This window comes from Rattus norvegicus, chromosome 14, assembly GCF_021556685.1.
Source record: "Rattus norvegicus strain SHRSP/BbbUtx chromosome 14, alternate assembly SHRSP_T2T, whole genome shotgun sequence".
NCBI lineage: Eukaryota > Metazoa > Chordata > Mammalia > Rodentia > Muridae > Rattus > Rattus norvegicus.
In genome coordinates, this window is record NC_141547.1 from 75,937,319 (window position 1) to 75,961,218 (window position 23,900).

A 23,900-nucleotide genomic window follows, 5' to 3' on the forward strand; every position below is an offset into this window, starting at 1 on the left:
CACTGTAAGATTCTCCCCTTGACTTAGGATCTCTCTGTCAATCACTACCAAGGACCTTTTCTTTTTCCTTATGTCAGTCTGCAGAGTCCTCTGATTATAAAGCAGGACACTTCTTGGTCCCAGACTGGTTCAATCTGAGCCTGTAGCCTTTATACACCACACCATAGTGATGTCACCTTGGTGACTATTGTCACTGAATAGTTCCACATTCCACAGCTCATAAACTGCTTTTACTCTGCAACTTTAAACTCTCTTGTTGGCCTTTTAAGTGCTGGCAGTACTCACTAACTGGTAAGTTAATAGTGTTGGCCTAAAAGGTCACATTTCAGTCTTTTATTGACTATGAATCCTCAATTGTCACCTTTCCCTATATACTGAAGAGAGAAACACCCCTCCTCTAGTTTTTCATTCCATGGCCCCAAGATCATCTTGCCTTTTTCTGGTGGAATTCTCAGGGCAAGAGTTTACACAACAATTTCTTAAGTTTTAGCCACTTTTTTCACATTAGATAGAATATCAAATAGTAATAACAACAAATGAATCACAAATCAGCCACTGCATTTGTCAGTTGCATTTCACTCCAAAGTATGGAGAAATTTTCAAATGGAGAAGTAATCTTCGTCCAAGTAACAACCTAGATCATAATGACTTATTAATGAGGCTTGTTCTGTTTGCCTTTTCTAAGAAACTATGGAAAGCTAGGATGGGGTTGGGGGAAAGACTAGCTTATTCGCTTCAATGGAGCTTCAAGACCCTAAGACAGAGCTCAGGAGAAATATTGATTTAGATGCAGCGACCTTTCTCTCTGCTGAGTGAAACGGAAATCTGAAAGATGAATGAATATCGGTCTCTTGAGCCGTGCCTCTTTCAGTGACTCTTGCTTCAAAGAGTGAAGAAATCATTCAAAAGTGTAAACGGAACTTGGGGTTTCCAAGCATAAGTCAATGTACACCAAATGGCATGCTATTATAGAATGAAGGAATCTGTCTTGTTTTGGGGAATAAAAAGAAAAAGAGCCAGATGATTTGTGTGAGCAGCTCTTCACCTGTCTCTATTTTGCTTACTCGTCTGAGAGAAATATATTCACATTTCACAAGGAAAATGGGGTATGATACCGCCAATGCAGGAAATAAATACAAATGGATGTAGCAATGGATAGCTGAGTTACTTCCATTCAGACTGAGAATGAACCCTGTGTACAAAGATGGCCCTGAAACTGCAGAAGGAAGGTCCTGCCATCCCAAAGCCAAAGCAAAGGGAATGAATCAAGAAGGCAGTGCTGAAAGTGTCCACACCCCAAGATCTACATGCTACCCACCTTCTGGCAACCTAAGACCCTGGTGCTCCAGAGGCAGCCCAAATAACCTTACAAAAGCTCACCCAGAAGAAACGAGCTTGAGCACTATGCCATCAGCCAATTCCACCTGACCACCGTGTCTGCCATGGAGAAGACAGAAGACAGCACATTTGCATTCACCGTGGATGCCATGACCAACAAGCATTGGATCAAACAGGCTGTGGGCAAACTCTGTGACATTGATGTGGCTAAAGTCAATACTTGATAAGGTCTGATGGAGAGAAAAAAAAGCACGTGTTCCACTGACTCCCAATGAGGATGCACTAGATGTCCACAAAATTGGGATCATCCAAACTGAGTCTAGCTGACTAATTCTAAACACACTCTTTTTCTTCTTCAGTATAAAAAGACTAGGAACAAAACTTGGAGCAGAGAAAACAGACCAGGCAGTATGGAGTGCCTGTTTTCTCACCCTACCAGGCACGACCTTTTCATGTCAGCTTTACTTATTGCCTTAATTATTTTAGTTTGTTGCTAGGATGGGCTTATGGGAGGAACCAGCCTATTGCTACCCCCAGTTGTCTTTATTTCCTGCATTGGGACTATCATATACCATTTTACTTGTGGACTATGAATATATTTCCATCTCTTAGAAGAGCAAACAGAAGAGGAATAGGTGAAGGGAGGCTCACACTAAACACCTTTACAGCCTGAGTGAAGCTTGAACTCACAGTGCTGATGGAGTGCTCACCAGAATGCTGGGGCTACCGGACTGAATCACTAAACCCAGAGTCATTTGGTTTCTTTAAATACCCCCTAAAGACATTGTCCACTATTCTTCGGACAAGATGAATCAACTCAGTGATGTAAAAAGTTGTGTAAAAAGTTCTCCCAATTGTTAGGGATTATGACGTAGTTGATCACTGTTGCTATTAAACTGTCATTCGAGCTATCAGAATAGGATTGTTTTTAAAGAATGATCATGAGAAGTTTGTGAAATTTATGCTACAGAGAGGAGAAAACATTTCAATGAGAGTCTCAAACTGTGCCCAATAGAACGCATCCATGCATGTTGTTGAATAAAATTAGTCTGTGCTGTCTATCCTGTTCTCATGATGCTGGAGAGATGTATGAATCTGCTCAAGGAGGCCACTGGTTCATGCAAACCCTTGTATTAACTTAGTCTTCTACCTGCCCTGCACACAGTGTCCTAACTGGTCTTCCACACTCCATTGTCCTCTTTCCCTGACCCCCTCTACTTTGCCAAACAGAGATCTTCCTAAATGACACAGATTGCCCACCTGCTTGCTCTACCCCCTACAGGTCCCATTATCACTCGGGAGGGATTGATGCTTGATGCTCCTCCCTGAGAGCAGAACACACACTGAGTGCTGGGGCTCAGGCTTCTGATGGGTTTTTGTGCTGTTTCTCCCCCGCCCCGCCCCCGCCCCACTTTGAACTTCAAGTGAACCAGCTGTATTGGGGCCTCCAACTCCTCCATTTTCTACCTTAATAAGTGGTGGTTCTTGTTTGCTCATGTAAAAAGCCCTCTCCCAGCCTTCTTGTCTCAGATCTAGTACATCCTTCCCTGCACACTGACTCCCAGGCTGCATTTTTATCATACATTTGGCAAAAAATCATCAAGCCTCTGTATTAAGGATGTTTAATATTTTAGCTTTTCTGAACCACACGGGACAAAGAAGGCTTGTCTGGAGGACTGTGCATCAGATCTAAAAGTATCAAACCCAAGCCCATAGTTTTCAAAAACATACTATAATACGGCATTGTCATCTACAACATTAACGCTAGAGGACCATAAGGTCAAGCCATATTTTCATAAGTAGAAGCTCGTGTTTGAATACATTTTACTTTTCCATGTTGGGCCACATTCATAGTTACCAAGTGCATCATATAGCCCTGAAAGCACTTACACTATGTTAATAAAGGGAGCCTCGGGTACCAGATGCAGCAGTAAATGGACAGGTGAACCCTGACCTTACGATGTTGATGTCTTCAGTGTTCTCCTAGCTAGGCTGCCATTGTGTTCTCAATCAGCTGTCCTACTTCCACAAGCAAAATCCTTCTGGGGGTAAAAAAATAGTGCTATAAATGGATGTTGCAGGATTGTCTTAGGGGATGCAAACAAGCACTGTCCTGACTTCCTGGAACATTTGCTTTATTCAAACACAAAATGTTTACTATCTACATGTTAGGCTTTCTCAAGGTTTGTGTGTACATAGCATTTACCATGCACAGGAGGCCTGGGAGACAAAACACATCTACTCTTATAACATGAATAAACGAGCTACTGTTTGTAATTCTGTAATTTTGCACAAATCTACCAGCATTAATAAGAACTATTATATCCACCAAACATTAACACTATAGTTCAAACCGAGGTAAAGGAGAGAAAAGGATTTGCCTGGAAATTTCAGAGAGTGAGGGTTCACTTTTCAGCAGGGCTAAAATAAAGACCTCAAGTAACACAATATATTTATTTCATTCTCACTGTGTCTCTCCCTCCCCACCTCACTGTTTCCTTCCCTTCCTCCCCTCCTTCCTCTAGAACTTCCTCTGTGATTGCCCTAGTTCTTAAATAAACTACCTTCATGCAAAGACAAGATGGTTTGCCAGGAATTCAGAAGTTCAAGGCTTGCTTGATTGTCATAGCTTATAAACTCAGAGATAGAAAAACCATGTAAAGTTTCAAATAGAGTTTAAAAATGGACTTCATTTGGCTTGGCACTGGCAGCTGGTTTTACCTAGAAAAAAAAATACTGAGCCACTATTCAATGTGTATGCAGTCTTTATTTTCTTTTTCTTTTTTCTTCTTTTCCTGGTGGGTGAAATACATTTTTTTACATTCCCCTTTCCTGATTTCCTCATCCATAAATCCCCTATCCCATCCCCCCCTCGACATACTTCTATGAGGGTGTTCTCCTAGCTGGAAACCCCACCCACCCATCCACCCACCCCTTCCAGCCTACTTGCCCTGACATTCCTTTACACTGGGTGGGGGGGAGTTGAATTTGGGCAGGACCAAGGGCCTCTCCTCCCATTGGTGCCCAACCAGGCCATCCTCTGCTACATATGCAGCTGGAGCCATGGGTCTCTCCATGCATACACTATGGATGGTGGTTTAGTACCTGGGAGCTCAGGTTGGTTGGTATTGTTGTTCTTATAGGATGGCAAACAGCCTCACCTCCTTCGAACCTTTCTCAAGTCCTTCATTGGGGACCCCTTTCTCAGTTCAATGATTGGATGCTAGCATTCGCTTCTGTATTTGTCATGCTCTGGCAAAGCCTCTCAGAAGACAGCAATATAAGGCTCTTGAACTTCTTGCCATCAGCAATATTGTCTGGGTTTGGTGACTGTATATGTATTGGCTGGATCCCCAGGTGGGGCAGTCACTGAAATGCCTTTCCTTCACTCTCTGCTCTAAACTTTGTCTACATACTTCCTTTTTTTCTTATTAACTTGAGTATTTCTTATATACATTTCGAGTGTTATTCCCTTTCCCGGTATCCGGGCAAACATCCCCCTCCCCCCTCCCCTTCCTTATGGATGTTCCCCTCCCAACCCTCCCCCCATTGCCGCCCTCCCCCCACCAGTCTAGTTCACTGGGGGTTCAGTCTTAGCAGGACCCAGGGCTTCCCCTTCCACTGGTGCTCTTACTAGGATATTCATTGCTACCTATGAGGTCAGAGTCCAGGGTCAGTCCATGTATAGTCTTTAGTTAGTGGCTTAGTCCCTGGAAGCTCTGGTTGCTTGGCATTGTTGTACATATGGGGTCTCGAGCATATTTCCTTTTATGGATATTTTTGTTCCCCCTTTTAAAAAGGACTGAAGCATCCATACTTTGGTCATCCTTTCTATTGAGCTTCATGTGGTCTGTGGATTGTATCTTGGATGATTTGAGCTTGTGGGCTTATATCCACTTATCAGTGGGTACATACCATGTGTAGGTTTTTTTTGTTGTTGTTGTTATTTTTTTGTTTTGTTTTATTTATTTATTTGTTTGTTTGTGATTGGGTTATCTCACTCAGGATATTTTCTAGTTCCGTCCATTTTCATTTGCCTATGAATTTCATGAAGTCATTATTTTTGATACTTCATTGTGTAAATGTACCACATTCTTTTGTATCCATTCGTCTGTTGAGGGACATCTGGGCTCTTCCAGCCTCTGGCTATTATAAATAGGGCTACTATGAACATGGTGGAGAATGTGTACTTGTTATGTGTTTGAGCATCTTTTGGATGTATGTCCAGGAGCAGAATAGCTGGGTCCTCAGGTAGCACTATGTCCAATTTTCTGAGGAACCTTCAGACTATTTCCAGAGTGCTTGTACCAGTTTGCAATCCCACCACTAACAGAGGACTGTTCCTCTTTCTCCACATCCTTGCCAGTATCTGTTGTCACCTGAGTTTTTAACCAGCCATTCTGACTGGTATGAGGTGGAATCTCAGGGTTGTTTTGATTTACACTTTCCTGATGTCTAAGGATGATGAACATTTCCTTAGGTGCTTCTTAGCCATTTGAAATTCCTCAGTTGAGAATTCTTTGTTTATCTCTATACCCCATTTTAAATAGGGTTATTTGACTCTCTGGAGTCTAACTTCTTGAGTTCTTGGTATATATTGGATATTAGCCCTCTATCAGATATAGGATTAGTAAAGATCTTTTCCCAATCTGTTGGTTGCCTTTTGTTCTAATGACAAAGTCTTTTGCCTTACAGAAGCTTTGCAGTTTTATGAAGTCTCATTCGTTGATTATTGATCATAGAGCATAAGCCTTTGGTGTTCTGTTAAGGAAATTTTCCCCAGTTCCCCATGTGTTGAGGAACTTCCTCACTTTTTCTTCTATAAGTTTGAGTGTATCTGGTTTTACCTGGAAGCCCTTGATCCACTTGGACTTGAACTTTGTACAAGGTTACAAGAAAGAATTGATTGGCATTCATCTACATGCTGACTTCCAATTGAACCAGCACCATTTGTTGAAAATGCTATCTTTTTTCCATTTGATGATTTTAGCCCCTTTGTCAAAGATCAAGTGATGATAGGTATGTGGGTTCATTTCTGGGTCTTCAAGTCTATTCTATTCATATATCTGCCTGTTTCTGTACCAATACATACATTTTTATCACGATTGCTCTGTAAAACAGCTTCAGGTCAGGGATGGTGATTCTCTCAGAAGTTCTTTTATAGTTGAGGACGGTTTTCACTATCCTGGGATTTCTGTTATGCCAAATGAATTTGCAAATTTCTCTTTCTAACTCATGAATAATTGAGTTGGAATGTTGATGGGGATTGCATTGAATCTGTAGATTGTTTTTGGCAAAATGGCCATTTTTACTATATTAATCCTGCCAATCCATGAGCATGGGAGATCTTTATATCTTCTGAGATCTTGTTATACAGATCTTTCACTTACTTGGTTAGAGTCACATTGAGGTATTTTATATTATTTGTGACTATTGTGAACGGGGTTGTTTCCCTAATTTCTTTTTCAGCCTGTTTATCCTTTGAGTAGAGGAAGGCTACTGATATGTTTGAGTTAATTTTGTACCAGCCACTTTGCTGAAGTTGTTTATCAGACTTAATAGTTCTCTCGTGGAACTTTTGGAGTCACTTAAGTATACTATCATTTCATCTGCAAATAGTGATACTTTGATTTCTTCCTTTCCAATTTGTATCCCTTTGACTTCTTTTTGTTGTCTGATTGCTCTGGCTAGGACTTCAAGAACTATATTGAATAAGTAGGGAGAGAGTGGGCAGCCTTGTCTAGTCCCTGATTTTAGTGGGATTGCTTCAAGTTTCTCTCCATTCAGTTTGGTGTTGGCTACTGATTTGTTGTATATTGCTTTTACTATGTATAGGTATGGGCCTTGAATTCCTGATCTTTCCAAGACTTTTAACATGAAGGTGTGTTGAACTGTGTCAAATGCTTTCTCAGCATCTAATGAGATGATCACATAGTTTTTTTCTTTGAATTTGTTTATATAGTAGTTTATGTTGAGGAATTTCTGTATAATGAACCATCCCTGCATCCCTGGGATAAAACCTGCGTGATCATAATGGATGATTGTTTTGATGTGTTCTTGACTTCCTCTTAATTGAGTTTTTGCATTGATATTCATAAGGGAAATTGGTCTGAAGTTCTCTTTCTTTTTTGCATCTTTGTGTGGTTTAAGTATAAGTGTAATTGTGACTTTATAGAAAGAATTGAATAGTGTTCCTTCTGTTTCTATTTTATGGAATAGTTTGGACAGTATGGGTATTAGGCCTTCTATGAAGGTTTGATAGAATTCTGCACTAAACCTATCTGATCCTGGACTGTTTTTCAGTTGGGAGACTTTTAATGACTGCTTCTATTTCTTTAGGAGTTATAGGATTGTTTACATGGTTTATCTGATCCTGATTTAATTTTGGTACCTGATATTGATCTAGAAAATTGCCCATTTCCTCCAGATTTTCCAGTTTTGTTGAATATATGCTTTTGTAGTAGGACATGATGATTTTTTGAATTTCCTCAGTTTCTGTTATGTTTCCCTTTTCAATTCTGATTTTGTTAATTTGGATACTCTCTCTGTGCCCTCTGGTAAGTCTTGTTCAGTATTTACCTATCTTGTTGATTCTCTCAAATAACAATTTTGTTGATTCTTTGTGTAGTTCTTTTTGTTTCTACTTGGTTGATTTCAGCCCTGAGTTTGATTATTTCCTGCCTTCTACTCCTCCTGGGTGTATTTGCTTCTTTTTGTTCTAGAGCTTTTAGGTGTGCTGTTAAGCTGCTGATGTATGATCTCTCCTGTTTCTTTTTGCAGGCACTCAGAGCTGTGAGTTTTCCTCTTAGCCCTCCTTTCTCTGTGTCCCATAAGTTTTGGTATGCTGTGCCTTCATTTTCATTAAATTCTAAAATGTCTTTAATTTCTTTCTTTATTTCTTCTTTTGACCAAGTTATCATTGAGTAGAGCATTGTTCAGCTTCCATGTGTATGTGGGCTTTCAGTGTTTTCGTTGTTATTGAAGGTCAACCTTTGTTTTTGATGATCTGACAGGATACATGGGATTATTTCAATCTTCCTATATTTGTTGAGGTCTGTTTATTGACAGATGGCATAGTCTACTTTGGAGACGGTACCATGAGGTGCTGAGAAGGTTTCTGATGAAATCTTTTGTTTTAGGATGAAATGTTATATAGATATCTGTTAAATCCATGTGGTCCATAATTTCTGTTAGTTTCCTCTGTGTCTCTGTTTAGTTTCTGTTTCCATGATCTGTCCATTAATGAGAGTAGGGTATTGAAGTCTCCCACTATTAATGTATGAGGTGCAATGTGTGCTTTGAGCTTTAATAAGGTTTCTTTAATGGATATAGGTTCCCTTGAATTTTGAGCACAGATATTCAGGATTGAGAATTTATCTTGGTGGATTTTTCCTTTGATGAATATGAAGTGGTTTTCCTTATCTTTTTTGGAAACTTTTGGTTGAAGGTCGATTTTATTCCATATTAGAATGGCTACTCCAGCTTGTTTCCTGGGACCATTTGCTTGGAAACTTGTTTTCCAGACTTTTACTCTGAAGTCTTTCTTTGTCACTGAGGTGTGTTTCCTCTATGCAGCAAATGTGGGTCCAGCTTATATATCCAGTCTGTTAGTCTATGTCTTTTTATTGAGGAATTGAGTCCATTGATGTTACCAGATATTACATAATAGTGCTTGTTGTTTCCTGTTATCCTCGTTGTTAGAGGTGGAATTATGTTTGTGTGACTCTCTTCTTTGGGTTTGTTGCAAGATCACCTTTTTGCTTTTTCTAGGGTGTAGTTTCCCTCCTTGTGTTAGACTTTTCTATCTATTATCCTATGTGGGGCTGGACTTGTGGAAAGATATTACATAAATTTGGTTTTGTCATGGATTATCTTGGTTTCTCCATCTATACTAATTGAGGGTTTTGCTGGATATAGTAGCCTGGGCTGGCATTTGTGTTCTCTTAGTGTCTGTATGACATCTTCCCAGGCTTTCATAATCTCTGGTGAGAAGTCAGGTTTAATTCTGAAAGGTCTGCCTTTATATGTTGACCTTTTTCCCTTACTGCTTTTAATAACCTTTCTTTGTTTTGTGCTTTTTTTTGTTTTGACTATTATGTGACGGGAGGTATTTCTTTTCTGGTCCAATCTATTTGGAGTTCTGTATGCTTATGGGCATCTCTTTCTTTAGGTTAGGGAAGTTTTCTTCTATAATTTTGTTGAATATATTTACTGGCCCTTTAAGTTGGAAGTCTTCACTTTCTTCTATACCTATTATTCTTAGGTTTGATTGTCTCATGTGTCCTGGATTTCCTGGATGTTTTGGGATAGGAGTTTTTTGCGTTTTGCATTTTCTTTGATCATTGCATCAATCTTTCCTATGGTATCTTCTGCTCCTGAGATTCTCTCTTCTATTTCTTGTATTTTATTGGTAATGCTTGTTTCTATGACTCCTGATCTCTTTTCTAGGTTTTCTATCACCAGGATTGTCTCCCTTTGTGACTTTTTTATTGTTTCTATTTCAATTTTTAGAGTCTGGATGTTTTTTTTCAATTCCTTCATGTGTTTGGTTGTGTTTTCCTGTAATTCTTTAAGAGATTTTTGTGTTTCCTCTTTAAGGGCTTCAACTTATTTACCTGTGTTGTCCTGTATTTCTTTAAGGGAGTATTTATGTCCTTAAAGTCCTCTATCATCATGATGATGATTTTAAATCCAAATCTTGCTTCTTCGGTGTGTTGGGATATCCAGTATTTGCTTTGGTAGGAGAACTGTGTTCTCATGATGCCAAATAGTCTTGTTTTCTGTTGCTTAGGTTCCTATGCTTGCCTCTTGCCATCTGGTTATCTCTGGTGTCAGCGGTCTTGCTGCTTTTCACAGTGGCATGGCCCTCCTATAAACCTGTGTTTCAGCATTCCTGAAGACTGCCTTTCTCACAGAGGGATCTGGGTACAGAGAGCTATGTCACAGGGTCAGCTCTGAGCACAGGTGGAAACTGGAAGGATCCTGTTCCAGACTGTTTCCAGAGGGCTTCAGGCAGGTTCCTCGGAGCGGAAGTGATGGTCTTACCTCTGCTCTCAGGTGTGTCAGCACTCCTGGAGACTGGCTTTTCTTTTATTTTCTACAATACATGCCCTAAGACCCTTGGTTTTTATCTTCTTTAGCTTCTCTTGGTAACTTTGCCTGATAGAGTGTTACCTCTGAAACTCAAGAGGAATAGGATTTTATTATGTGGGTAAAAGAGAGATTTCTAAAGGACAGAATGCTGGGAAGAAAAGTTACACTGTATCCCCCAAAAGGCAATTAAATGCTCCTCTGATTTTTGATGTTTATTAAATAAGAATTGTTTGAAGCCCCTTGTCATAGGCTTTGGAGGAAGCATACACAGTATCAGACTAAAACTCCCATACGTCCTACTCTGTAAGGCTTTTCATTTTGCCTGTCTGTTCCATGGACATGAGGAGTGGGGAGAGAGGTCCAGAGTTTTGGATTTGGGGTCACAAAGAATGTCTTTACTTTCAATTCTGACACTGGACAGCTTTGAGATTCTGCTCAAGACAAGCATGCTCCTAACTTCCAGCTCTCTTTTCCATAGATGAGAATTAATACCAGGTTTCTGAGACAATTGACTGATACAGTACCTAAGGAGCATTTGCAAATGTAAGTCTAAGCACTTATTCAAAGAACAACATCTGTTGTCACAGCCAGCTTTATGAAGGAGTTCACACAGAGCCTAGCAGCAGTAGAGGCTCTTGCTTAGTTTAACACACTACTGTCCACTCTCTTGGAATCACTTAATTTTTTTTTATTAACTTGAGTATTTCTTATATACATGTCGAGTGTTATTCCCTTTCCCGGTTTCCAGGCAAAATCCCCCTAATCCCTCCCCCTCCCCTTCTCTATGGGTGTTCCCCTCCCCATCCTCCCCCCATTGCCGCCCTCCCCGCAACAATCACGTTCACTGGGGGTTCAGTCTTAGCAGGATCCAGGGCTTCCCCTTCCACTGGTGCTCTTACTAGGATATTCATTGCTACCTATGAGGTCAGAGTCCAGGGTCAGTCCATGTATAGTCTTTAGGTAGTGGCTTAGTCCCTGGAAGCTCTGGTTGCTTGGCATTGTTGTACATATGGGGTCTCGAGCCCCTTCAAGCTCTTCCAGTTCTTTCTCTGATTCCTTCAACGGGGGTCCTGTTCTCAGTTCAGTGGTTTGCTGTTGGCATTCGCCTCTGTATTTGCTGTATTCTGGCTGGGAATCACTTAATTTTATCTTTGAAGTTATAACTTGTAATTGATGCCCAGTGTGACAGTGGAGCAAACACAGGAGTGGTGAAGATATTTGCAGCACGTAAGTCCACTTGCCCTGCTACACATTAACACTGAGCATTGTAGACCTCCCTGAGCATAGAATTCCATGAGATTGACTGTGCAGGTGTTCCTGACACTCAGTGAACACAAGTGACTCTTTGATCATCAGAGAGGCTGAAAGCTCACACAGGCAATGGTTTCCTGTCCGAATGGTTTCCTGTACCTGCTTCAAACGAAGAAATTAAAACATTAGCACAGAGGCCAGGAAACCCTGACATTCTCTGCCCTATATTTGTTAGATTCCCACACTAGCCAGTTGTTCCCATCAGACATAGTTCCATGATAGAAAAGAAAAAGACCAAGACTGGGTGCCCACTATGTCTTTCCCTCCAAGCCCTTATTACTCAGTAAGGCAACAGTGATGCTCGAACCCAAGGATAGTATCACTGGTTAGTCATCCCAGTCCTAGAGAGAAAGAGTCAGGGGTATCATTTCATGTGCGTTTACATAGAAATGTATATATGCGTGGACATGTGATGGTGGCTTTCGCCCATAAGGATAACTAGGAAACATGTCACCCATTTAGAAATTTAACATTTTCCTATTGATATCAAATAGGAATAGTTGGAAGAGCCTATCAAACTAAAGAAAAAGGTTTCATTTTAGTAACTTTAAAGCTGTGGTTTTCTTGGTTTTGAATAAGGAAACATATATTTAGTTTATGAGTTTTGCCTCAGGTCATGGTTAGAAGCTCTTCTTATTAAGGCAGTGTAACAATGTTTCTTCTTGCCCCATTTGGCTTTGATGTTTCATTTCTTTCAATTTTTACCAATCTGGTTTCTGTAGTATGGGTATGTGGTATGTAGTATGGTCCTATTTATCTTGAAAAAGTCATCATAGTTTGTGTTTAAGATGATACTTAAGAGAGGAATTTATCTTGGAAGTAGGGAGGCTCCTGTGGGGCTTGGGGAGTACATGATAATATGCAAAATCACCAACAGCACATGGGGCACGGATCCAACAAGGTGTACGGAAGCATAACATTCACAGGAAGTTTCTTGATTCTCCCTCCACCAGGTAGCTAAGTATGGGACAGAGGAAAGGAAAATCAGGGGCCAGATCACATTGGGCTTACGACTTCCATTTAGCACAAATACAGCAAGCCATCACATACACAATGGATAGTATGTCAATTATTGAAGGACCCCCCCCAGCGTGAAGCTAGTGAGATATATCTGAAAGACCAGATAGGCTAGTCAAAGAGCCAACATATCCCTTCCTGTGGAGAAGAGAACTTCAAATCTCTAAAGGGTCATTCATCTTCTCTCTTCCCTCTTCTGGTGTGTCTGACAATAGCTACAGTGTACTCATATATATAAAATAAATAAATCTTTAAAAAAAAGGGAGGGGAAAAGAAGGAAGCAAGAAAATAAGAAAATAGAACTTTGAAAAGGTAGAGAATGGGAGAGAAAGAAGATGATGGGAAATTTCCTTTTCATTGAACATCCATGAGAATGTAGTCAGAATTCGATGTAAGAAGACAATGTCCAGACACAATAACCAAATAAAAAAGATAAAACGGAAAGAGTACACATGACAATCAGGTGTCAACCCAAATGCTTATGAATATGAAAACTTGCACCCAGTGTGCGTTCAAGACAGAGGGTCTGTTTATGTTTGGTCAAAATTTAATTCCATTTGCAGATGAAGAAATTGAGTCTCAGTGGTAACCTATGGCTACCTAAACTCACAGGTCATTTGGACCTGTGTATGGGACCATCATGGCTCCAAGGAAGCCCTTCTGTATAACACCTGTATCCAATCATCCATGGATGGCCCAGTTTCACTGTACTCGTCAACTCAATTTCCTGAGGGACTCCAACTTGTGCTCTACTTATAAGTTGGGGACAAAGCTAGCTAATGAACACATCTATACTAATTATGAGCAACGATGGCTTGCAAGACCTAACTTTAGACTCCTCTCTGATCTTGTCAATTCCCATTATGAGTGCCTGCCCAGCATATTTCAGATGAAAGGATAATAATTACTCATTTATTCAAAAGATTCAATTATGAGCCTTTCATCAAATGGTCTTAAGTGCTTGTGGTGATCCTTCAAAGGTAGCAATGATATTTACAAGGAGAAGAAAGCTACAGGGCTCCATCTGGAGTCTAAATGTTTGACACACTGCACCATCTCAGGGATGAGTCAGCCCACCTGGAGGGCATGATGTAAGACAGACCTGTTAATTGAAGGTTGCAGACAGAAAAGAACATTTTGAATTCTGATCTCTCTACACCTTAGTTATCACAGGGACACCAGGACCCAAGGATGGATTTGAGTCAAAGTTCGTTGGTAAACTCTTCACAGGATCCTTATACAGGCTGAGAGCAGCAGATGTGGAGGGCAGAAAAATGACAGATGTCGGGGAGGAGTCTCACTGTAACTGCTGAGACTAACTCACATTGGGATTTCCAGAAAGTCTTTGAATATTTGTTGACTTCCTTTTTGTTTCTCCATTGATTTGACTACACTTACAGTTCCTTTTTGCTCTCTCTCTCTCTCTCTCTCTGTGTGTGTGTGTGTGTGTGTGTGTGTGTGTGTGTGTGTGTGTGAGTATCAATGTATAATCATGTTTTAGACTACAAAACTCATTTTACTTTATGTCCCAAGGATGGGACAGGAAGTTACAGGTATATGTTGTCTTACTTAGGGATTCTATCACTGTGACAAAATATCATGACCAAAAGCAACTTGGGATGGAAAGGGTTTATTTCAGGTTTATGTCTCCATCAGAAAGAAAAGTCTAGACAGTAACACTAGGCAGAAGTCTGGAGGCAGTGGCTTATGCAGAGACCATGGATGAACAATGCTTAATTGGTTTGCTCAGCCTGCTTGCTTGGGCAATCCAAAATCACCTCATTGTAGGGGTCTTACTACTCTGTGTGCTGGGCTCTCCCACATCCATCACTTATTAACACATTACCATGCAGTTTTGCCTATAGGCCAATCTCATGGAGCCATTATCTTAATTATGGTTCTCTCTAACCAGGTACACTCAGATTTGTGTCCAGCTGACAAAAACAAAACAACACACGCACCTTTGTGGTTCTGGTTTGTACCTCTGTCTTTAGTTTGTATTTGTACTTCACCTCATGCTGCCAAATCAAAATACCGACAGGGTTCAGACATTTCCATCCCATCCACTGTTTTGTAACATGTGACTATCCTGACCCCAATATCCCAATTGCAGGATCCCACTATGTTTTCTACAGAGCAAACAGAAAAGTGATAGCATGCTCAGGTTGACTCGTTGAGGAGAGATAAGAAATTCAGCACATTAATGATGTCAGTGTTAAGCAGTCAACAAGTGTTGAGTTGGATCTGGGTGTTGGCAACTCTAGGGAGCTGTAATCACCTATAAGTTAAAGAGACAAGAAGATGGATGGTCCCTCCATCCATCCCAAGGGAAGATTGCCTGGTTGGGGCTTTGGGAGCAGGGCTCATACAACACAATCAGCCCATTCTCAAAGCAGCCAGGGAAGGCTAACCTCCAACATATGCTTTTGGTTATTTTACTATCTCTGTCAATGCTCTCTCTTTTGCCCTTTGTCTAGAAATACAAGCCATAGCCTTGGCCAAGGTTCAAGTAGAACATTTCAGTAGAGCTTTCTGAACATTCTCTCAGTTTACAGAGCAAATACAGAAAGACAGTTCAAATCCAGTGCATAGTGCACCCATGTTGGGATTTGTTCTGCTGCTCAGACACATGACATTTATAAGAGAAAGAAGTCAAGCTGGCTCAGATTGAACACTTCATTTCATGGAGCAGAGAAGGAAATATGCACATAACCCTGAGGAGGGAAAAGAATATGTAGTCATAAAGAATGAATGTCTGCCAGCCATCTAAAATGAGAAGTCAGTGGCAGTGTGTGCTGGGCCCACCTTGTTTCAGATGTGTGCTGGGGCTTGTGGGAATCAAGAACAGCCTGCCATCTTGGTTGTCTAAAATGTGAATTCATCGGAGAGGAATTTAATAAATCCTGAGCAGTCTAGGACAATAGTTTTTGAGAAGTGGGAAAAAACCTCCAAGGATGACAGATTTAGCTTCACATATCTTGTCAGAACATTAGCATAAGAGTGAGTTGCCTCACATGAACTTAAAATACAGGAGAAAATTACTCTCAGAGAGTTACAGCTGAGCCTACACTCAGTGGATATGCTTCTTTGGTCCGCCACCTGTGAAAGAAACCCAAATTAGAACTGGAAGTCAGAAAAGGGCCAAGGTGCAAACGTTATACAAACACCAAGGGTGCATCATATGCCAGGAGACTCAGTAGCTTGCACACATAATGTTATTAAAACTTCACAGCAACCCTGTATAGCCAGGTTGATTTTTTATGTTTTATATAAGTTATCTGAATTCAGTAGAGCTTAAATTGTTTGGCTAAACACTCATACCAGGTATGGGGAAAGAGCAGCAGGAGTGATTCAGGTCTCTGGACTCAAAGCTCTGTGCAAAGAAATGGAGCTAGGATGCCCCTGTGATTTCACAGAAAATAACCTAGCAAGACAGAGACCAATAATGATGGCAGGGCATTCAGTCCTTTACTACATCATATATACTCAAAAAACAAAACTTGCAGTTTATATAATTTTTCAAAGGGCAGAGATTGGGATTCTAAGGTGGAATGGGTTGAATACTGGCTGCCAAAAGTATGTCTCGTCCAGTACCATGGCACATGATGGGTTTATGGGATAAAGATCTTTGCAAGTGTGTGTGTGTGTGTGTGTGTGTGTGTGTGTGTGTGTGTGTGTGTAGTATAGATGTTGAGCACACAGCATCATGAATACTCATGAGAGTTGAGCTGATCTAATGGGGGTATCCTTACAAGAGTGAAAAAAATGGCAGAGGAAAGGTCACAAACGAGAAGGTCCTGTGAGATGGAGGAGAACCAGAATGTAGTCATGATGTCATAGAAACACAGAACACTGGATGCCAACACAAGCCACGAGAGGTTTTTCTTGGAAGTCCCCAAAGTAGGCTTGACTCTAGAGGTAGTTCTTTCAGACTCGTCACCTCCAGAACCAGGGGACAGAGGAACTTCTGTTATTGTAAAGTAGCGTGTCTGTCATTGTTATGGAAGCCTTGTTTCTGAGGATGGTTTAGATCATGGAGACAACTGACCATCAGAGATAAAAAATGTTGAGACCGTCTTATGTAGCTGATTAAAGGATAAGGGCCTGTGAAAGTGAAGGCTTGGCCTCGCTCGTCTAGAAAACAAAACACCTTACCTACTGCCTAGAAGAGAAAGTAGTCATCATTGCTGTTCATAATTTTCAGAAGCTCCCTAATTCAGCTTAGTATAATAGGATCGTGCTGTAATTGAAAACACTTAACAGCATCACAAGACGAAGTTAACTTTAAGGCTTTAAGCTTCGAATGTAAGAAATGAGAATATGTTTGGAAATTTTTAGCACTTTCTGATACACAGAAAATATTCAACAAATGCTTGTCATTTTCATGTTTTTACAGATGACTACAATGTCTAAGAAAACAAGCTTCAGGGAATGGTTTCAGCTGTATTTAAAGTATATTTATGACAAGAAGACAGTGTTCAAAATGTTTTGCTTATTGAAAAAAGCAATATGCAGAAATACAGATAATTATATAGACAGTGTGATGCAAATTCTGGAAAAGCATTTTGATTTGATATTTAATAATCTTAAGGTAAATAAATGGAGGAGCCTATGTGCTTATCAATGTGGTATGGCCACATGTAGCCTACTGTGCATCAGACTTCAAAGAGATGTATGCATTTTCATATACTTGTACATTAACCCAAGGATATTTATTAATTGCTATCATTGTTCACTGGGCAATGCAATTAAAAATATTTGTTTATAAACAGCATAATGTTTCTAAAATTTAATACTTGTGGGTAAATTTTAATTAAATTTTAGGCTTTTTCATAGAATTTAAAGTAAGTGTAATAAGAATCGTCCCATTTTTCATGGATACACAACACTTAAGACACACGCTGGGGAGTGTGCTCAGTAACCACAGTAGTTAGCAGGAATTAGTGTTCTAGGTGAGGGGAGTAACATCAAAATGATTAAGGGCATCTACAGGATCTCCCACACTTCTTCAGTCCCGGGAAACTAGCCTACTGATGTCATTTGAGCCACATCTGAGGTCCATGGTAACACAGTCATAAATCTGCTTACCTTGTGAGGGTGCCACCCAATACATCCTTTCACCCTGTATTCCTTGGGCCCAAGCTTCCTGTGTGCCTGTTCTCAGGCATTTATAAATTTGAGTGCTATGAAGAGCAGCTATGAGGGGGAGTTCCCTGAGTTATATACACAAGAGTAAGATTCATTTTAATTTGCATTTTTACAGTCATTGGCTGAATATAATTTTATAAATTCTTGCTTAAAGAAACACTTGCCAGTAAAAATTTAATAATCTCCTGATTCTTTTAGACTTCACATAAGGGACTACAGATAAATACACATTAAACATATGTCCATTAGCACAAATACTGTACCTTTGGGAAATATAGATGGTATGGTCTTATTAAGTATTATAATGCACCATAAATTAACCATGTATTATTACAATTGCTTATATTCAAAACTTAATTATCTCATGAGCCATATATATACATATGTATATATATATGTATATGTATATATATGGCACATATATTTTGCAGATACATATAAAAGCTAAAAGGTAAAATGCAGACTTAGTCACAATTTACAAAAATTACCTCTAGATAAATTTTACTTTTTTCTTGCTTAAAAAAATCTAAATTTCCTTGAATAAATCAAAAATGGTGTAGTTTAAAAATTCAATAAATGCTATAAAAAAATCTGTATTCACACTTCACAGTTACAGATTTGCTCAAAGGAAACAGATGGTTGTTAGCCCTGTAACATTCTGTCTCCTAAAATTAGAGCCAGACACTCTGGTGTGATCCATTGCTCAACATGGATGCTAGATTTTAAAATGCCAATAGACAAAACTGCAAATCATGAACCTAATTTGTTGTAGAGGAGGCGGGACTGTCCAGCCCAATCACTTATTTGATACGTATTGAAGGCAGACAGTGTCCGTGCACGGAGAACAATTGGATAGGAGACGCATCCTCCCCTCTCGTGGAGCTTTTGATTGAGTTGCAGATGAAACTTGTATGTCTAATATGCCTGTCTGTATCTAGAGAAGGGACTTCTCCCAAAGTGGAGATATCTGTGCAATTACTCACAGCTGATCTTCTAGGTGTCCTCACTGATGTCGCACAGCACAGGCAAAATAAATGCTACTCTAGTTTAAAGTGGAATAATTTCCCAATGACTTTAAAACTGATAGAAATCAGTACAGCAGAGGTTAGCCTATGGATAGGCATGAGTCTACATTTTAAAATACATTTCACATGGTCCCCAAACCCTTAAAGCTCACATTCTCCCCGAAGAGGCAGGATTCGATGTGAGGTATTCAATGACAGCTACAGATAAGGTACACAATTAGCTAAATGGGAGAAAAGGTTATTTCTTTCCAGGGTGGGAGGTCACTAGAGACATCCTACAGAATGTCACTGAAGACCTGGGTCAGAGAAGGATAAGAGTTAATTGGGTAAAATGGGGAGAAAGGACACTGTAACCAAACAGAAGTCACATGCCCAGTTGCTTTGATGGATGGAGCAGCGCACTCTGTTTCCATAGCCTGCCATTTCGACTGGTTGGGAAAGCAATTTGCAAGCCAGGGCACAGCAGTATACATCTGTTATTGCAGGAGGTGAGGAAGAGTCGGAAGTTTACAAGGAGGAGGTATGGCAAGGAAGCTTTTGGAAGACAGTGTGTAGGAGAGATAACCTCTGGGGTACAAGGGCGTCTGAGGATGACCTAAAGGGAGACTGGAATGGACAGCTCTGACTCAGAACAGGACATGCTGTGACAAGGCCTTGGGGAATAGAAAGGCTAATTTAACTTCTAATGTCATATGGACATCACTGCACAAGCGTCAGTCATTTTCCCTGGCCAGCTTTGCTGAATTAAAGAACAGCTTGAAATGGATTAGTTCAACAGTTCTATCAGATGATTGGAGACTTGGTGGATACCACATTGAAGCAATGCTTCAAATCTGCTTTGTGAAGTGTATTTTTATATACCAGCGCATGCCTTATCTAGCCCCAAGGCATAATTATAACAGTAACATCAATAATAATTACATCTCATAACCTTTATATCCACAACATCCACTGTAACACTTCAACACCCTGTGACTAAGAAAGTTAACTTGTGATTACCTCTGGGCTCGAGACGATACTATGCTTAGAAAACAGAAGAAACTTTCATCCTCTCCAAACATAAGTAAAAGATGTGCTGGTGCACGCGCAGCATGCACAAACTTTACACCCACATCCAGGGTTATTGCACCAGACTAAGTTGTAATAAACGAGGAAGGAGAACAACCAGTACTCCTGTGCTTGTAAAAGCCCGGGTGACCTGATCTTGCTTAGCCAAGTTAAGAGTTCAAAGAATACAAGGGAAAATTCACAGTAAAACAGAACTTTTGCTTCAATCAATATTATCTGGGGAAGGGGGAGGTAATTTTTATTTTGCCCAGAGGAAACTATCCTTATCTGACATAGGCCAAGTTACCCAGAATTTCCGCCACTCATGAACTCATGAGTTAAGCTACCATGATCAATTATTTTTTTTTCCTGAATGGTAATAGTAAGCCCAAATAGTGTTAATTCACCTAACACTAGTTTTAAATTAAAAGTAATTATTTTTCTTTGTTCTTGAAAATACCGTTTCTCTCTGGACATGTATTCAAAGCAAAATCTTAGGTTCCAGTTCATGGATGAAAAGAGAAAGCAAATTGAGTTCATTAAAGGTGGAATGACTCAAAGACATACTGACTTTTCTCCTGTTAATATGCTAGTAGGAAAATTGAAAATGGAATATACTACTTGAATTTGGGGTTGGGGAGGGATGGGGGGAACTCATGCTCACCTCATTCTTGTATTTTGCTTTTTTTTTTTTGCTGAAGAAAGGTTAATGTTTAATGTTAATGTTTAAATCAGTGGATGATGGCAGTTTCATGCTCAACTATTTTAGATGTTGAGGCAAAATGATTGCAACCACAGGTCAATGCGGGCTAAAGGATGTATTCAAGGTTCAGACCAGGTAATTTAGTGAGACTCTTTCTTTAAAAAAAAAATAGAAGGACAAAAGGCAGGAGAAGTGATGGTGAGTATAACTCAGTGGTACAGTCCTTCCTTAGGGTAGGATAAGTGAGAGAGCCCAGAGTTAATTCCTAACAGTGAAAACACACACAGAAAATACACAGAGGTGTATACACAGACATCCACTTGTACATGCACACACACATGTACACATGCACAGACACACATTTCTAAACACATACATGTGCATGCACACAGGCACAGGTGTTCAAACACACTAAATTCTTTAAACACACACACACACACACACACACACACACCTACCTTGTACACTAGCCTTGCTGGTCATTGAATATGCCTTTAATGACTGATCATGTGTCGTCAAAACCTCTGGTTCCTCTGTTATCCCTCCTTTGCTCTTAAGTCAGGGCATCTTTTGGGAACTGAGGTATTTCTCTCCTGACTGGAGTGTTCCTTTGTTTCTTGGTTCTTTGGCATTGGAGGAATTCCTTGTTCTGACCTACCTGCTACTTATTCTTCCAACTTGATAAACATCACCCTTCACACCTTCATGTCTCATTGCTGTCTTCTTATCCCTGGTTCATTCCTGAACCCTAGTGTCCTTCTCACTCCTTGAACACTTTACATTCAAGGCTCTATAGTTCAGGTGTTAGAACTAGCAAAGGTTTCTACAACTGTGTGTGTGAGCTGCAGAAGGGACAGGAGACAGTCACTGTCACATCAAGCTCTTAGCTGGTCTCCCTTCAATCACTACATCAGCATAAATATGAAGAAGAGGGGGCAACACTGAACTGTGTGAACTTAGAAAACAGTAGGAATCACGTTCTCACAATGTCTGGGTGTACTTTTTTATGATTTGCTCAGACTCCTATCCCACTGACTTGAGAGAGGAAAACCCAACGTAAGTGGTGGTTGAGGGCAATGGGTCTTGAATGTACCACATGACCCTAGAACAGACTTTAAAAAAACCCTTACAATCAAAAAGTCACCACTTAGATTCAACATGTCATAACAACGTTTCCAAATGGATGTAAGGCCACCGTCATCAGAGGACAGACCTGAAAGAGATACAGTTGGTTGTCTTTACGAATATGATAAGGAAATGGGGTTAAGAGTGAATTAATCAGGTGGAGCGAATGGAGCCCTAAACAAATTAGAGCAATTGCAAAAGAAGTGTTGAAGGCTCAAAATAAGAGAAACTTTGGTGTATGCACCAACCAAGTGGCTGTATTTGGGATACATAAATAATTTCAGAACCCGATAAAGACTCATTGCTCATTACAGTCTTTAATATGAGGTAACTGGAAAAGGGACTATAAGATCAATATCTACACGAAGAGCTATGCAAGTTTAATCAGCCAGAGAGATGGCTGAGTGGGTAAGGACTCTTGCAACCAATCCCAACATGATAAGCTCCATCCATGGGACCCATGTGGTCAAGAGAAGACCCAATTCTGGCAACTTGTCCCATGACCACCACATACATGCTGTGGCATGAGAGAATACACACACACACACACACACACACACGTGCACGCATGCACATGCACATGCACACACACATACACACAGGCAAACACACATACACAGAGGCACACACACATACACAAACACATGCACATGCATATACATACACACACACACACACACACACACACACACATACCCATGTACTAAATGTACTAATAAAAAAAAATCTCACATGGGTGCCAATTAATGTTAAATTGATTGCTGTATTTATAATATTAATCTTAGAAAATGTGACTATAAAAATGAAAAAAAATAACATAACATTTGCATATGGCCTGCCTTTGTAAATATGGAGTATGAAGTAGCCTTTTCCATAAAACACAAGAAGGAATAAAACAACAGCAGCCATCTGGCTTGTCGGTGCGGTATCCTGCATGTATGAATTATTTGTTATAAGTAGAATAATCTCTTTATATGTGTATCCAAGATGTCAATTGCTTTTAAAAAATTAAATAGGAGGGGGCAGGGGTATTGGAGTTGCAGTAATAGTTGCCGGTTCGGAATATTCCTAGTTCATGTTAACCCCTTCTCAAATGAACACAAGGAGATCTAGGGAACGAGTTATGGAGTTTTGATGACACACCCAGATGATCAATTCAGGTTAAGTAAAGACAGAATGACATCTAGAAAAGCAGGGACAACTGAGATGCTGGCACATCAGTAGGGTTGCTGGTAACACTGCTACCAGGCTAGATATCACTCAGCTGTTGTATCTACAGTTAGGAAGCTGGAAACCTAGAATGAGGCCTAGGGATGTAGATCAAGGGTGGACCCTGTAAGACCCTGGATTTGATCCTCAGTACCACTAAATAAATAGCAAATAACATTACCAATGTGGTTATACCTTTAAAACCTAAGATTTTTGTGTTTTATTCTAACACATATTATCGGTACTGTTTCACAGGTAAGCAAACCATTGGTGAGGAAGATGGATAATCAGGGGTCAAGCCACATGATCACCTTCCGGGAGCCACTCTCCTGAGTTCCTGATGTTCTGCCTTACTGAACAAAGCTTGCATAGCCTTGGTGCTGAAGATGCGTATGGTGAACCATCCAGAAAGCGCACACCCTCACATCCCTGAGATCTGTTGCTCAGGACAGAGGACACATGCTATTGCCTATACTCATCTTTCAAAATCATCAACATGATTGTTCATGATTTTTTTTCCATCTGCCTGGAAATGGAGATGACCTTGGAAGACACACCCTGACTACATCCTGTCTATATTGACCAGGCTCCCTGTGGAGCAAAACCCCTATTTCATATCCCATGCAGAATATAAAGAAAATACAGCTACTATAACAACATAATATATATGTATATGTATATGTATATGTATATGTGTATGTATGTATGTATGTATGTATGTATGTATGTATGTATGTATGTATAAAAAGTAAAAGTGGATTGTAGCTGAGATATCCCAATGGAGGAAAGACACCAATCTAAAAGAAGAGAACAATTAAACCCACGTAGAGAAGGTCTCCCCAAACTGGCTGCATTTTCAGTGGAACCTCCATTGAACCTGCAGT

General features: G+C 40.1%; 2 long non-coding RNA genes across 2 annotated transcripts; both read left to right on the forward strand.

Annotated features, from left to right (window-relative positions):
- The first annotated feature begins 219 nt into the window (after positions 1 to 219).
- LOC134481767 (uncharacterized) lies at positions 220 to 23,678 on the forward strand. Its single transcript, XR_015637717.1, has 2 exons — positions 220 to 291; positions 23,272 to 23,678. It is a non-coding gene; the product is annotated as an uncharacterized LOC134481767 (long non-coding RNA).
- Positions 16,617 to 17,533, forward strand: LOC134481768 (uncharacterized). Its single transcript, XR_015637718.1, has 2 exons — positions 16,617 to 17,064; positions 17,156 to 17,533. It is a non-coding gene; the product is annotated as an uncharacterized LOC134481768 (long non-coding RNA).
- Positions 23,679 to 23,900: the final 222 nt, after the last annotated feature.